This window comes from Crassostrea angulata, chromosome 2 (genome assembly GCF_025612915.1).
Source record: "Crassostrea angulata isolate pt1a10 chromosome 2, ASM2561291v2, whole genome shotgun sequence".
Lineage (NCBI taxonomy): Eukaryota > Metazoa > Mollusca > Bivalvia > Ostreida > Ostreidae > Magallana > Magallana angulata.
In genome coordinates, this window is record NC_069112.1 from 841,066 (window position 1) to 855,238 (window position 14,173).

Consider the following 14,173-nt stretch of genomic DNA (forward strand, 5'->3'; position numbering starts at 1 on the left):
CGTCACTGTTAGCTACGGTCAGAGTGACTATTTTAATAATCGTCACTATTAGCTAGGTCAGAGTGAATATATTAATAATCGTAACTGTGACGTAGGTCAGTGAATATATTATTATCCGCTGTAACCAAGGTCAGACTGAATATTTTCATTATCGCTATCGTTAGCTAAGGTCAGAGTGAATATATTAATTGTCTACATCTCAGCATCATTTTTCGTCGTTATTTTATTTATGGCAAATTTGCAATTACAAAATGTACGATTTTGTTGATACAAAATTAAATAATTTCTATAGTCTTTGACTAAATAAATCATGGGTTGTTTCAAAATAATCTGTTAATGACAAAATATTGATAACAAAATCCATAATGCTAGTCAATAACACAGATATTTTGATCATGAAATACGAGTTCATAGACTATAAGATGTTCTTCTCGGATAATTCAAATTCTATAAGATGATGTTTGAATTTGTTGAATAAAACAAGAGAGATAACTCTGGGTACAGAACATGCTGTAGTTGTATGGTTTAATGATTTGTTATACAGGAGTCAAACAGGATCTGTAGTGTACACCTGGTGAGGGGGAGGCCATGTTATATATGGTCTGTAGTGTACACCTGGTGAGGGGGAGGCCATGTTATATATGGTCAGTATACATCTACAATATACCAATTCTATATAGGAAACAAAAGTTTACTACATACATTGTGTACGATAAAGAATGTAGAAAATTACACAGTCGTCATCATAATAATTATACAATAATCATAATATTAAACAGAATAAAATATATATTGCTTTTATCAAAAACTAAACACGACTAATACAAAATACACACATTAAACAGTTCAATACGCAGCACTGGGTATAAGTGTAGGACTAGTGTGGTACACACCAAATGCTCGCGGATTTACTCGGTTAGTGGAAGCCTGGCATCAAACACAGAAATCAAATCAAGGTTTTTCTCATGAAATTATCAATTAAAACTCTGACTAAAATCAAGCGTGAAATCTTGAAAGCGTGAAAACAGCAACAAAACAGGGGAAGAAATCTGGTTAATTTTCACTCAAACTGTGCTGATAAAGCACATAGGCGTCGGAACCGGGGGGGCTAGGGGGGGCTTAGCCCCCCCACTTTTTTTGCAAAGTTATACATAACCATTAAAAACATAGCATGATAGAGGGTTCAGCCCCCCCCCCCTCCCCCCACTTTTTCTCGGAGGAAAGATTATTGTTCCTAAATTTACCATGAAAGATTGAGAAGTTGGATTCAGAAGCATACTAGCACCCCCCCCCCCCCCCCCCCGGATTAGGAATTTAATGAATTTGATTTTGGAAAAAAAAAATTTGGATAAGTTATTTTTTTGAAAGTATAGGTCTACCCCCCCCCCCCCCCCCCCCCCCCCCCGGATTAGGATTTCCATGATTTGGGGGAATTACTTTTTTCTCAATATTTTTGATGATTAGTCTAGCCCCTCCACTTTCAATTTGCTTCCGACGCCAGTGAAGCATATTTCTAAGTCAACATAAAAACACGACTTGAATACCGGTACAACATCTGCAGTACATGGATAGTACAAATACATATACATATCAAAGAATAAGTAAGATATATCAGTCTTTATATTGTATATAAGTATTGCATATCTATCATTTGTAACACCATATCATCTATCATTTGTAACACCATATCATCTATCATTTGTAACACCATATCATCTATCATTTGTAACACCATATCACAATTGGCTACCTTAAAACAGTGTAGATTTAATCTATCAGATTCGGAAAACTTCATGTTTATATTCTTAAAAAAAAAAACACGTCTGCTTGCAGAAAAAAAATCCAAAAATAATCAAGTGTCGAATAACAACTGCTTCTATTTAAAATAGATAAATTTTTGCACGGTTGGTAAACAATTCTGTAAAATCCTGTACAATATGTGACATAACTGGTTTAACACTTAATCAGCAGCTACATATACATATGATATGATTATTGAGAATCCTTTCTTTCTGAGTCTCTTTCTTCTCGATTCCAAATTTCTGTCCTCTGAATACATTATCTATCATTCATCATTCTAAGTATACAAACTTACACATCTATATTGAAAAATCACACCCACAAAAATGCAACCCTAACCCAGATCTCAAACACTCTCACTCCCTTCAAATTCTCAATCACTTAGATGCTTGTCACCTTGACCTTCACAAGGACAGCTGACATGGAAGCCATTATGACATCACAAGACACGTGACAGGCACTATACGCATTATACAGTTAAAGCTGGAGCGTGCGGTGTTAGAAGGCGGATGATGAGTCGCTATCGTGGCCCGTGTCCTTGTACCGCTGTTTACGGAACTTGGCCAGCTTCTCTCTGGCTTCGATCCATTCTCTCTCCTTCCGTAACATCTCCTCTTGAATTTGTAGTTCCTGTAAATTTTTTTAGAGAAAAGAAAAAAAAAGTTGTTTATATATGAGGAGATGAGAGACGAGATGGTAATAGTGAGGATGATACGCTAACATGCATAGAGACCGAGGCAGTCAGTCCAAGAATACACAGTGTGACAATCGAGGGGGGAGGGGGCTCAATACCTCTGAGACAGAGGAATTTGGACATGGTTATAAAATCTGTCTTTCGATTAAAAAATTCCCCATGTCATTAGACTAGTATACATTACTTTATTCTTTACCAATTATCGCCAAACAGAAAAGAACTTTTTTTCAAACAAAATTTTACAGCCTAGCAAATTACCCAACAAACGTAAAAGAAATTTTTTGTTATAGGGTAAAAGAACAAGGGTTAATGAGCCCGCGTTTCGCCCCCGTCACACTGTGTTATTTAGACAGCCGTCTGGTCGCGTTTCTCCGCCAGTTTCTCCTTCAGGCGCCTCGCATCCTCAAGCTGCTTCTCCAACAACAAAATCCTCTCTTGGGCCTCAATTTGCTAAAAATAGCAACAAGACATTGATGACTTTTTGACTTAAACACATCAACTGAGCTTTATCCTCTGACGTTATTTCTTTTTCTTTCTTTTTTAATTGCTGAATAAAAACTTTGCAAAATGTATGTAAAATTTCATTATCTTAACATTAATTTTAGCACACAGCTCTTTTTATCAAATTTTTTTATGTTAAATGAAATGAATCATTTCTTGAGTTTATTTACTTCAAGAGAAAGAGAAAGAAAAAGATTGAATTGGAAACGGATTACAAACAGTCAAAAAGTGATCATACCTCAACCTCCACAAACTTAGTTCTAAGTTCCATATTAAAATTGTTTGATGTTTTTGTTGTTATTGTCAAATATTACATCTGTGTAGCATTGCTAATTATTTTATTGTAACATCAGTTTGTGGTAATTGAACACTGTGCATTAGATTTGTATATATTATGTGAGACTCTTGTTGGAGTTTGTCATATATGTACTAAGTGTGTCATGTGTGATTCGAACTTGAATTCTGTAAACGTATTACATCTTGGCTGTGTATTCTATTTAGCGTTTTTGACAGAAGGCGGCTTCTGCTAAATCAAGTACATTGCTCAATTTCATGTATATACGTATAGAATAGGAATATGCTAATTCAAATCCACGCCAAATTGTTCAAAAACTTTTTTCCGCTAAATATCGTACACGCGGAATATAATGTGTTTACAGTACCACATATCATCATGTTAACAAATTACATTTAATGAGAATCCTGAAAGAAACGAGAAATGAAACCAGTAATGGCCTCCGGTGACTTCTGGCTGTAAAGTGAGGTCAAATTTAAGAGGTCAAAGGTCGTCAAACGCCAACTCATTTTGACAATAAATTCAAATTCACAGGTGAAAATACCCGAAAATTGAAACATCGTTAGTTGTTTTGTTAGTTACATTGCATGTAATTTATCAGTTGTTAGTGTGTTAATTATATTTTGAGCATAATCACTATATTTATAATCACTATATTGTATGTAACGAATTATTAGTGTGTTAATTATATCTTAAGCATAATCACTACATTTATAATCACATTATTGTATGTAACAAATTATTAGTGTGTTTATTATATTTTGAGTATAATCACTATATTGTATTTAATTAGCAGTTAGTGTGTTAATCATATCTTAAGTTTAATCACTTCATATCGTATGCAATTAGCTGTTAATTACATCTTTTAAATATTTTCAGTATATGTGCTATATTCTTAATCTGGACATATATAGTATATTATCAATGATACGACCATACAAGTTAGCATGGAGTCAGTAATGTGGATGTGTAAATTTACATGTTTGAAAGTAGTTTGTGTCAATACTTGTCATAGATTTTACTTATTCAGGAAAATATTATAAAAATCTTTAGGATATAGAGGTGAAATATACAGTGTTAATCATGAAATGAATTGATGAATGTATAGATTAGAAATACTTCATGCAATACACTAGTAACGTTCATATTTATCCCATGTTCTCTTGCAATACTTGGATTTCATCAATCATGCAGTTTCGTTAATATTCGTGGACATAAATTTTTGTGGATTTAATGAAAATCACAGTTACATAGATATGTAAACTCATGGCTAATAGTCCAATCAAGTCAACTTGTTATTTGATATTGCACTTCACTGAAAATTTAACTTCATGAATCACCTCAACTAAATGAAACTAAATCAAAATTGGTATTTAATGAATGCTGATGAAATGACACTGTACAAGTTTTTAATATAATAGTAGTAAAGATCAGGTACAAACATGGAATAAAAATAATCCTCTAAAGTCAAGGATGAATATGGTAAACCAACTCATATTTGCAATCAAGAAATGTTAAAGAGATTAGAGAATTCCAAATCATTGCCAACGGTCTTGTCACAAACAACAAGTCTTTTCTGGATTTTATTTTTTCAGAAGATTGCTTTTTCGTAAACTAGACAATGAATGATTAATCTAAAGGTAAGTTTCTATATTGCTATTCATCACTGTGATTGACAGATGCAAAGACAAGTTGGTTTTCAGTTTATCATTGTATACAAGAACATAAATACAAATACATGAAGAAATATACAACACACAGTAAGTGGGCGTGTCTCACCTGTTTGATCCCGCCCACTTTACGTGAGTCGACTGCCACGTTTATATCCTCGTCCTCATCTCTCTGCTTGGCCTGCTGGGCCGCCTTCACCAGGACCTCCGTGGCACGCTTCACCGCATTACCCGCCGCCTACAGATATGAATAGTAACAAGGTCATATCAAGGTCATTTATTGATCTAATATTGTAGCTAGGTCAGATATTGATCATATTAAAATCAACCAAAACTCTAAATCAATACAAGGTCAAATCATGTCATCTGTTCATCTAGATCTTGTGTTGTTTCAACATATTAAAGTGATAATGAAACTTAAATGCGCCATTTGATTAAAAATAAGACCTGGTCATTTCCTGGCTATTCCGCAAAAATAAAAGTGACACATGGCAATTAATTAGCAAGGTAATTAAAAAGAAAACAAGGCTTTTACCTGGAGGCGTTTCATGGCGACTGAGTCTGGGTCGGCCTTGACCCTGCAGGCGACCAGGAGATGGGCTGTCGACCCCGCGACCTCTTTGGCTGAAGCGATGAGTCGCTCCTCTGTAGCATGACCTTGAACCATGGCATTGGCCGACTCGCACAAACTGTGAGTGGCAGCAGCTACCATCTTGGCCTGTGGAGTATCAAAAACAAAGCTTAAATCAGTGGAGTATCAAAAACATAGCTTAAATCAGTGGAGTATCAAAAACAAAGCTTAAATCAGTGGAGTATCAAAAACAAAGCTTAAATCAGTGTGGAGTATCAACAACAAAGCTTAAATCAGTGTGGAGTATCAACAACAAAGCTTAAATCAGTGTGGAGTATCAAAAACAAAGCTTAAATCAGTGTTGAGTATCAACAACAAAGCTTAAATCAGTGTGGAGTATCAACAACAAAGCTTAAATCAGTGTTGAAACGCAATGTTTTGTACTAAAATAGCTCAAATCAATGGTTGCATTGGAAAGAAGAAGAATCAATAAAAATGTGCAATGATTTATCTTTCTGAGTCAGCAAACATACAAAATCATTCGCGATATTCAACCATTGAAAAACTATTTGCTTCTGGATTTTTTCAGAAGTATATTGTATTTAGAATTATTTAAGATACTATTAATTTGTATATTACTGAATTTAAACAACATGCGCTCATTGTTTGTTTCCCATCCAGTTAAGTCAGAGACTTACCGCCAATATAAGCCCCTCGGACCATTTACTTACCGCTGATATAAGCCCCTCGGACCATTTACTTACCGCCGATATAAGCCCCTCGGACCATTTACTTACCTCCGATATAAGCCCCTCGGACCATTTACTTACCGCCGATATAAGCCCCTCGGACCATTTACTTACCGCTGATATAAGCCCCTCGGACCATTTACTTACCGCTGATATAAGCCCTCGGACCATTTACTTACCGCCGATATAAGCTCCTCGGACCATTTACTTACCGCCGATATAAGCCCCTCGGACCATTTACTTACCGCGGATATAAGCCCCTCGGACCATTTACTTACCGCTGATATAAGCCCCTCGAACCATTTACTTACCGCTGATATAAGCCCCTCGGACCATTTACTTACCGCTGATATAAGCCCCTCGGACCATTTACTTACCGCTGATATAAGCCCCTCGGACCATTGACCGTCATCGTCCAGTATTTGAGATTTGTGGTATGTTGCTCCAATCTGTTATAACAACACAGCAACATATTATTTCAGGTATATGTTATTACAAGACAATCAGTTTATTATTACTTCAATAGTCAGTGGAATCATTTGACTTCATTGGGTATCCTATTATTTGTCGGCAGATTGATATTTTTGTTTGTTTATGTGAACAAAACTCTAAAATTATTCTCATAAGATAATTGGATTTTTTTACCAAAAATATTGTGTCTACATAAATCTTATTCTCCCAAAGTAACACTGAGAATGCTACAACTCAATATTCAGTAAATCTGATTTCTATCTGGCAAATCTATCAATAAGTTGTTTGTTCTAAAAATAGCTTCAACTGATTATTCTAAATACAGCAAAGTCGTTGTCTTTAACCTCTGTAAACATGACGGAAACAACAGTTTTCTTACAGGGCTTGGTAGGCCGTGATTAATGTTAATATCTAAGCTTCAACAGCAAAACAAAATTTCAACATCAAATATGTTATTCATCTAAGAAAGATGTTATCTCAAAATTTCTTTTTTAAAGCTGAAGAAAATTATTAATATAACTCATGATAAATATCAGAATTCCCAGTCTACAATAGGTCCCTCTACAATCGATAATTATCGATTATAAATCGGTATAATGATTTTATGTAAGTACTTGTGTGAATTTATCCACAGTTTTATAATACCACGAAAGATAGATATCCATTCAAATATTTGAGTTCCCATGAATAAATCATAAACCACATACATATATACCAGCACCAAGATATAGAGGAGTTCCACAGATGTTGATATTCTTACCAATAATGAGAGAAAACAACAGTTTGTTTACCCAGTACAGATAAATACAATTTGTTTACAACCCAAGAAGTTGTTGGTACCATACTTCCTCTATTATAATAATTTATATATGATATATTACCTATCCTTAAATAAAACTATAATGTAAGGTCACCCAGAAGAAAGAAATATTACAGGTTTTAAGTACATCTTAACTGGTTTTCAGTATTTCAGTAAAAGAGTTTTAAGTTACATGATGAAGTGTACACGCCTATAACTTGTAATTACATGTAACACTAATGTAATAAATCATTACAGTATATTCCCTGTAATCTGTAATACATATATACCTTGTAATTACATGTAACAGTAATGTAATAAATCATTACAGTATATTCCCTGTAATCTGTAATACATCTACCTTTTCCAGCTCTTTTATAACCTGTCAATTGATTACAGTGTTACACAGGCACCATACAACAACCATCAAATTTGTAATTCTTTAAATTTGGTCAAGTTTAAACTGTTTTGTGTATCCTTCCCCTTCAATCATTATCAGAAGTGTGTAAATTAAACTGAGAGATTTTACTGCTAAAAGAAAGGATGTGCTTTCGGTTTGTTTTTCAACTAATAATAAAAATTATACAATAATCATTACATTACCTAGTACAGTTCTCAATAGTTATATATAAGTAATATTTTGAGATATTCTTGAACTTTAAAACTAGATAAATCTGATGTATGAAGATGACATTAATACTCTCTATCAATGAAGCATTATTCTGATATGAAATCATTCTTTGGTCTTAACAGTAAAATGTTGGTTATTCCTCTTAATGGAAGGTCAAGGTCACCCTCCCCCCCCCCCACCCCCACCCCCAGGATAAGACAAAAGTTAACACATAGATTTCTGTGGTATTTCAATAAACTGTTGCTAAAACTTAAAACATAACCACATCACAACAGAATCACACCAGTATCAAAATGGAATTCAAAATGGTGGTCAAAAGCAGGTACAAAATATAACCAATGGAAATTGGTAAATCAAATGTCATGTGAACAAGTTGGGTAAAAATGGATAGATTAGCATTCACTGCAAACCTTTCTTTTAAGCGTTGCTATTTTTTTTTTAGCTTCAAACCCCCTATCCCTGTCATAATGAATAATGTTTGTGTACACAACGAAATCCAAAAAAAATCTAAGTTCTACATTAATTTGAAAGAAAAGTTCTCACTATTTTTAAACTAAATGTTCGAACTGAGGAATATTGCCAAAAAAATTGTCTCCTTTAAAACTAAACATCTTGAGTCAGATTTATTTGAAATTTCCTTTTTCAGGCTATAATTTGGAGTAACATCAGATTTCCAATGTTTTTAACTAAAGCACGAACTTCTGAATTTTTTACAAATGAAATAAATGGTAACCTGAAAAATAAACCATAACTTGTCTGAGATACAGATAGTTTCCAACAGACATTAATATGGTGAGAGTTATTTCCCTTTGGCTGCCATTTTGGATTTTAAAATTATTGACCAAATAGAATAACAAGTCATAGAAGTAATGCAGAAGAAACTAGAACTGTCCTAATGGGACTAATACCCCCGCAAGGCTAATTTCAAATGGGACAAATAATTGAATTGAATAATTAAGGTTTGGAACACATACCCCGGTACCAAAAAAAATTCTATATAGAATTGTAAAAAAAAAAAAATTTGTTAACAAAGAAAAATTAAAATCAAAATTGTCAGAATTTCACTGTAAATACATATCTATAACAGTAATACATTTACAAATGTATGTATCTGATGATATATATTTTTTTAATTTAATTGATTTAAAGAAAAACCAACAAAATGACAATAACCCCTCCCTTTGCAGTAAATGGAAATACACATGTACCAGTAGCCAAGCAATGCTCTTCTGTTGATAACACTTTCAATATCTTTCTAATAAGAGTCTTGACATATGCAATTAGTTGTTTCAAATTTTCCTCACTTTCTCCTATGGCACAATGGAACTCCATATCAGAAAATTTATCCCATAGGACTATGATTTTCTTTGATGAGCTTGTTAAATTTAACTAGAACTGTCCTAATGGGACTAATACCCCCGCTAGGCTAATTTCAAATGGGACAAATAATTGAATTGAATAATAATTAAGGTTTGGAACACATACAAAACAAAAATTCTAGAAATGTAAAAAAAAAAAAAAAATAGTTAACAAAGAAAAATCAAAATCAAAATTGTCAGAATTTCACTGTAAATACATATCTATAACAGTAATACATTTACAAATGTATGTATTTGATGATATATTTTTTTTAATTTAATTGATTTAAAGAAAAACCAACAAAATGACAATAACCCCTCCCTTTGCAGTGAATAGAAATACCGGTAGCCAAGCAATGCTCTTCTGTTGATAAAACTTTCAATATCTTTCTAATAAGAGTCTTGACAAATGCAATTAGTTGTTTTAAATTTTCCTCACTTTTTCCTATGGCACAATTGAACTCCATATCAGAAAATTGATCCCATAGGACTATGATTTTCTTTGATGAGCTTGTTAAATTTAATAAACTCCCGAATATTACCATAATTACCATACTTTGTAAAAATATGTAAAAAAGAAAATTTAATATTACAAACAATTCTAAAATTGCCAAAACACTACAATCATATCAGTAATTTTGAATTTCATTTAAATTAATGCCCAATAGGGTCACTTCACGAATTACTTGACAAATAAATTTAAACAACCTTTAAAAATAGTTTAACTTCTTTATTAATAATTATATTATTTATTTCCTTATAATGATAGACCTTTTGGTTTACATGAAACAGTTTTAAAATAGCCCCAAAACCATCACCCATTTTACAGATTATCAATTTCCCCTAGACACATGCTCCATCTGAACCATGGCTCAGATAATGGCTCCCTTGGGACAAATGAATTCAGCCACACTTGTCTTTGATGTTCTCATTAGCTCATAAGAATTTATCATTGACAAACAAAAACTTTGCATTGTCAGTTGATAGAATACTTATAAAAAATAATTTTTTTTTATTAATTAAGACATAAAGACAAAAAACTCCATCTGGATGTATTTATATAAATATATGTTAGAGTGTTTTCTATTAATTAATTAATAAAATCTGTAAGGATTACCTCCCTTACTTTTCAACATTAGTGTACAATATATAGAATAAGGAAAATGAAAACTGTCATAAAATCATTAAATCTTGTCTGATCTTAAAAAAAATTGCAGGTGCACATCTTCAGATGGTGTTCAACATATGTACAAATTTTCAAACTGTTCCATGCAGTAATAAAAAATTCTATAGGGGGGACAAAGTTGCGTCTACAGACAGACGGACGGACAGACAGACGGACAGACGGACAGGGTGAAACCAATATACCCCCCTAAACTTCGTTTGCGGGGGTATAAAAAAATTCTTAACAATCTATAAACACTTTCTGTTGAAGTCCCCCAAAAAGATGAAAATATTTTATACTAGGTATTACAGCTTAAATTGTTTAAATTTCGTCAAGTGACAAAATTTGCCTGTTTTAATATGACAGCAATGGGAACTAACTCAAAATATATTAAAATCATATGAAGTCTATCTAAACTCAAATTATAAGTCCCCACAAGTGCAAAACAAGAATATAAAGTGTGTGTAGAAATAATGAGATAATACACCCAGTTGTCACAATACAATTGTGGAAGCAAGAAAGCGCAAGGTTGCCATGGTTACATCAATATTGTTTACCTCTTTGCGCGTGCGAACCTGAAACAGGAGAGAAGAACATGCAAGAACGAAATGAAACACAGAAGAATTAATGCATCGTCCAATGAAAATTAGTCACACAAAAGGTGGTCAGGTGAATATATACAGATCAGATCTAAGCTGACAGAATCCGACCCATTGTCAGATTGACCAATCACAATTTGTGTTACAGCACAGTCTAGGACACATTAACATGCCATGATGTAGAACAAACAATATTATAATGTCAAATTACTCGTCATACTATTTTTGAAGTTCACTAGATTTCTTAGTAAAAACATTTACCATGCATCTCAGAGAGACTGCTAAGAATAGATATTTCAAGCCGGCAGGTAAGTTTATTCATGGCATTAAAATTTGAAAATGTTATCAAAAGCATTTGAAATATGTTCATGCCTTGTTCCAGATTTCTTATTTATGAATCTACCATGCCTTGCAGACTTTACTTGACTTTTAAATCATTAATTCTGACATATTGGTTCAAACATTTCTCTACAGACAGTTACAAAAGTTAACCCAGGCATTTGTCATTATCACCTACAGTACAGTCCTAAACTCAATCCACTGCTGGCTTACCTTTCCTTGCGCCACAAGTTCTCTTTGTGCGGCCGACGCTGACTTCACCAAGGCTGCCGTTGCCGAGGCGATAGATTTGGCTGCCTCCAGAATTTGCTCTTCAAAGTTTAGACTCATGTCTGCTTCCTGCAATACATCAATGGGAAAAATGTGAAATAAGCCCAAAACACTCAATGTTTTTCCTCTTCAAAGTATGCATAATAATCTTTAATTCAGATGTGAAGGGTTACACTTATCAATTAATTCATGGTTCAGGAAAGTGATATTAGAGGTGTTTGGAATGAAATACATGATATTTTAAATCCTGGTGTAAAAACATATTCGTCACTCCTAGTACCGGGTATTCATTCTGCTATGTTCCATGACCCTCAACTGAATTCCACAGATCACTGATTAAGTTTTTACAACTTATTCTCCAATGTACAAACAGATGTGGTACACTATCTCTTCTGCTGACCGGTGCAGGCCGTAGTGTTGACATGTCTGATATTTGGTGGGACTTGATTTCACTCACCAAATATATCAAACATATCTCACCACAGCTCACTCAAAATATCTCACTCGACAAAATATCTCACTCCAAAGACATCTCTCATTAATCATCTTCCCAAAGCTCACTCAAAATATCTCACTCTATAAACTGCCTCAGTCCACAGACAATTCTCACAGAATATCTCGTTAGGGATCTCTTTGACCAAAACTTTTGTTCATTGAATTTATGACTGAGACTATCCCTCCACAAATATCTCTAACAATCCAACCATACAATGTCTCAAACCATGACTCACTAAACCATACAATGTCTCAAACCATAACTCACTAAACCATACAATGTCTCAAACCATGACTCACTAAACCATACAATGTCTCAAACCATGACTCACTAAACCATACAATGTCTCAAACCATGACTCACTAAACCATACAATGTCTCAAACCATGACTCACTAATCCATACAATATCTCAAACCATAACTCACTAAACCATACAATGTCTCAAACCATAACTCACTAAACCATACAATGTCTCAAACCATAACTCACTTAACCATACAATGTCTCAAACCATAACTCACTAAACCATACAATGTCTCAAACCATGACTCACTAAACCATACAATGCCTCAAACCATGACTCACTAAACCATACAATGTCTCAAACCATGACTCACTAAACCATACAATGTCTCAAACCATAACTCACTAAACCATACAATGTCTCAAACCATGACTCACTAAAGCATACAAGGTTTCAAACCATAACTCACTAAACCATACAATGTCTCAAACCATGACTCATTAAAGCATACAATGTCTCAAACCATAACTCACTAAACCATACAATGTCTCAAACCATGACTCACAAAAGCCCAGTTTTTCTATTGAAATATTTCATTCAATTACAGACATAACTTTATTGAAAATCTCAACGAACATTATTGAAATCTGAATGAAATTTTAAAATTGTTCAATGAAGCAATCTCAACATAACTCATATTAACGGGAATGATAACCATCTCATTTCAACTGATTTCACCTAAACCCAAGCATCTCAACAGATTTTATTCAACAGAGAAATCACATACATCTCAACACAAGCTCACTGAAAATGCCAAGCGGAACCATGTTCACATAATTAAAAGTTGACATTGTAATGTTCGGCTCACATTCCTAAATCAAACATCTCATTGTTACTCAAAGAGCCCTGTGTGAAAGCTGTAGCAGTTAAAGTCAATACAACCAACTCGGCCTTTCTTTAAAACAAATACTTTGGCTTTTTTGTGGTACAACTTATGTTAGTTTTATAGTGACGGATTGACTCTCTTCTATTAGGCAAGTCCTTCTGTTTGTTTGTTCTGATGTAGTACACATACCTTTGCCTTTTTGCGTGGTTTGAGTTGTGACAGTTTCTGTGCGGCAGCTTCGATGGATTTGGCCGCCGTCAGGAGCTCGCTCTCGGCGATCACTGTGGGGTCCTCGGGATCCACCCAGTCTGTACCTGATAAAGTCAGAGAACACAGCATCAAAGGACTGAAAGCACTCACAGGTAAGCAAAATCAAGGGCTTGAAAGTACTCATTGGCAAAATGATCCTATAAACTTCTAATTAAATATCAATGAATGATTTTCAAAAATGGTTTTGATGCGGAAATGATTAAACAATTGCTGCTATTTTTTCCAACTTTCAATCAGCAAGGTTTTTCTCAGAATTTCTTCAATTTTTATTTTTCTCAAAATTTGTAAAAAACTTTTATTTCTGCATCAAAAGACCTCTACATGAATACAAAGTATGAAATGATTATATTACCCTGTCTTTGT

The 14,173-nt window shown here is 33.8% G+C and overlaps 1 pseudogene; it reads right to left on the reverse strand.

Moving 5' to 3' along the window:
- Window positions 1–1,564: 1,564 nt before the first annotated feature.
- LOC128171436 (talin-2-like) overlaps window positions 1,565–14,173 on the reverse strand; it is a 44,084-nt pseudogene continuing 31,475 nt past the window's right edge.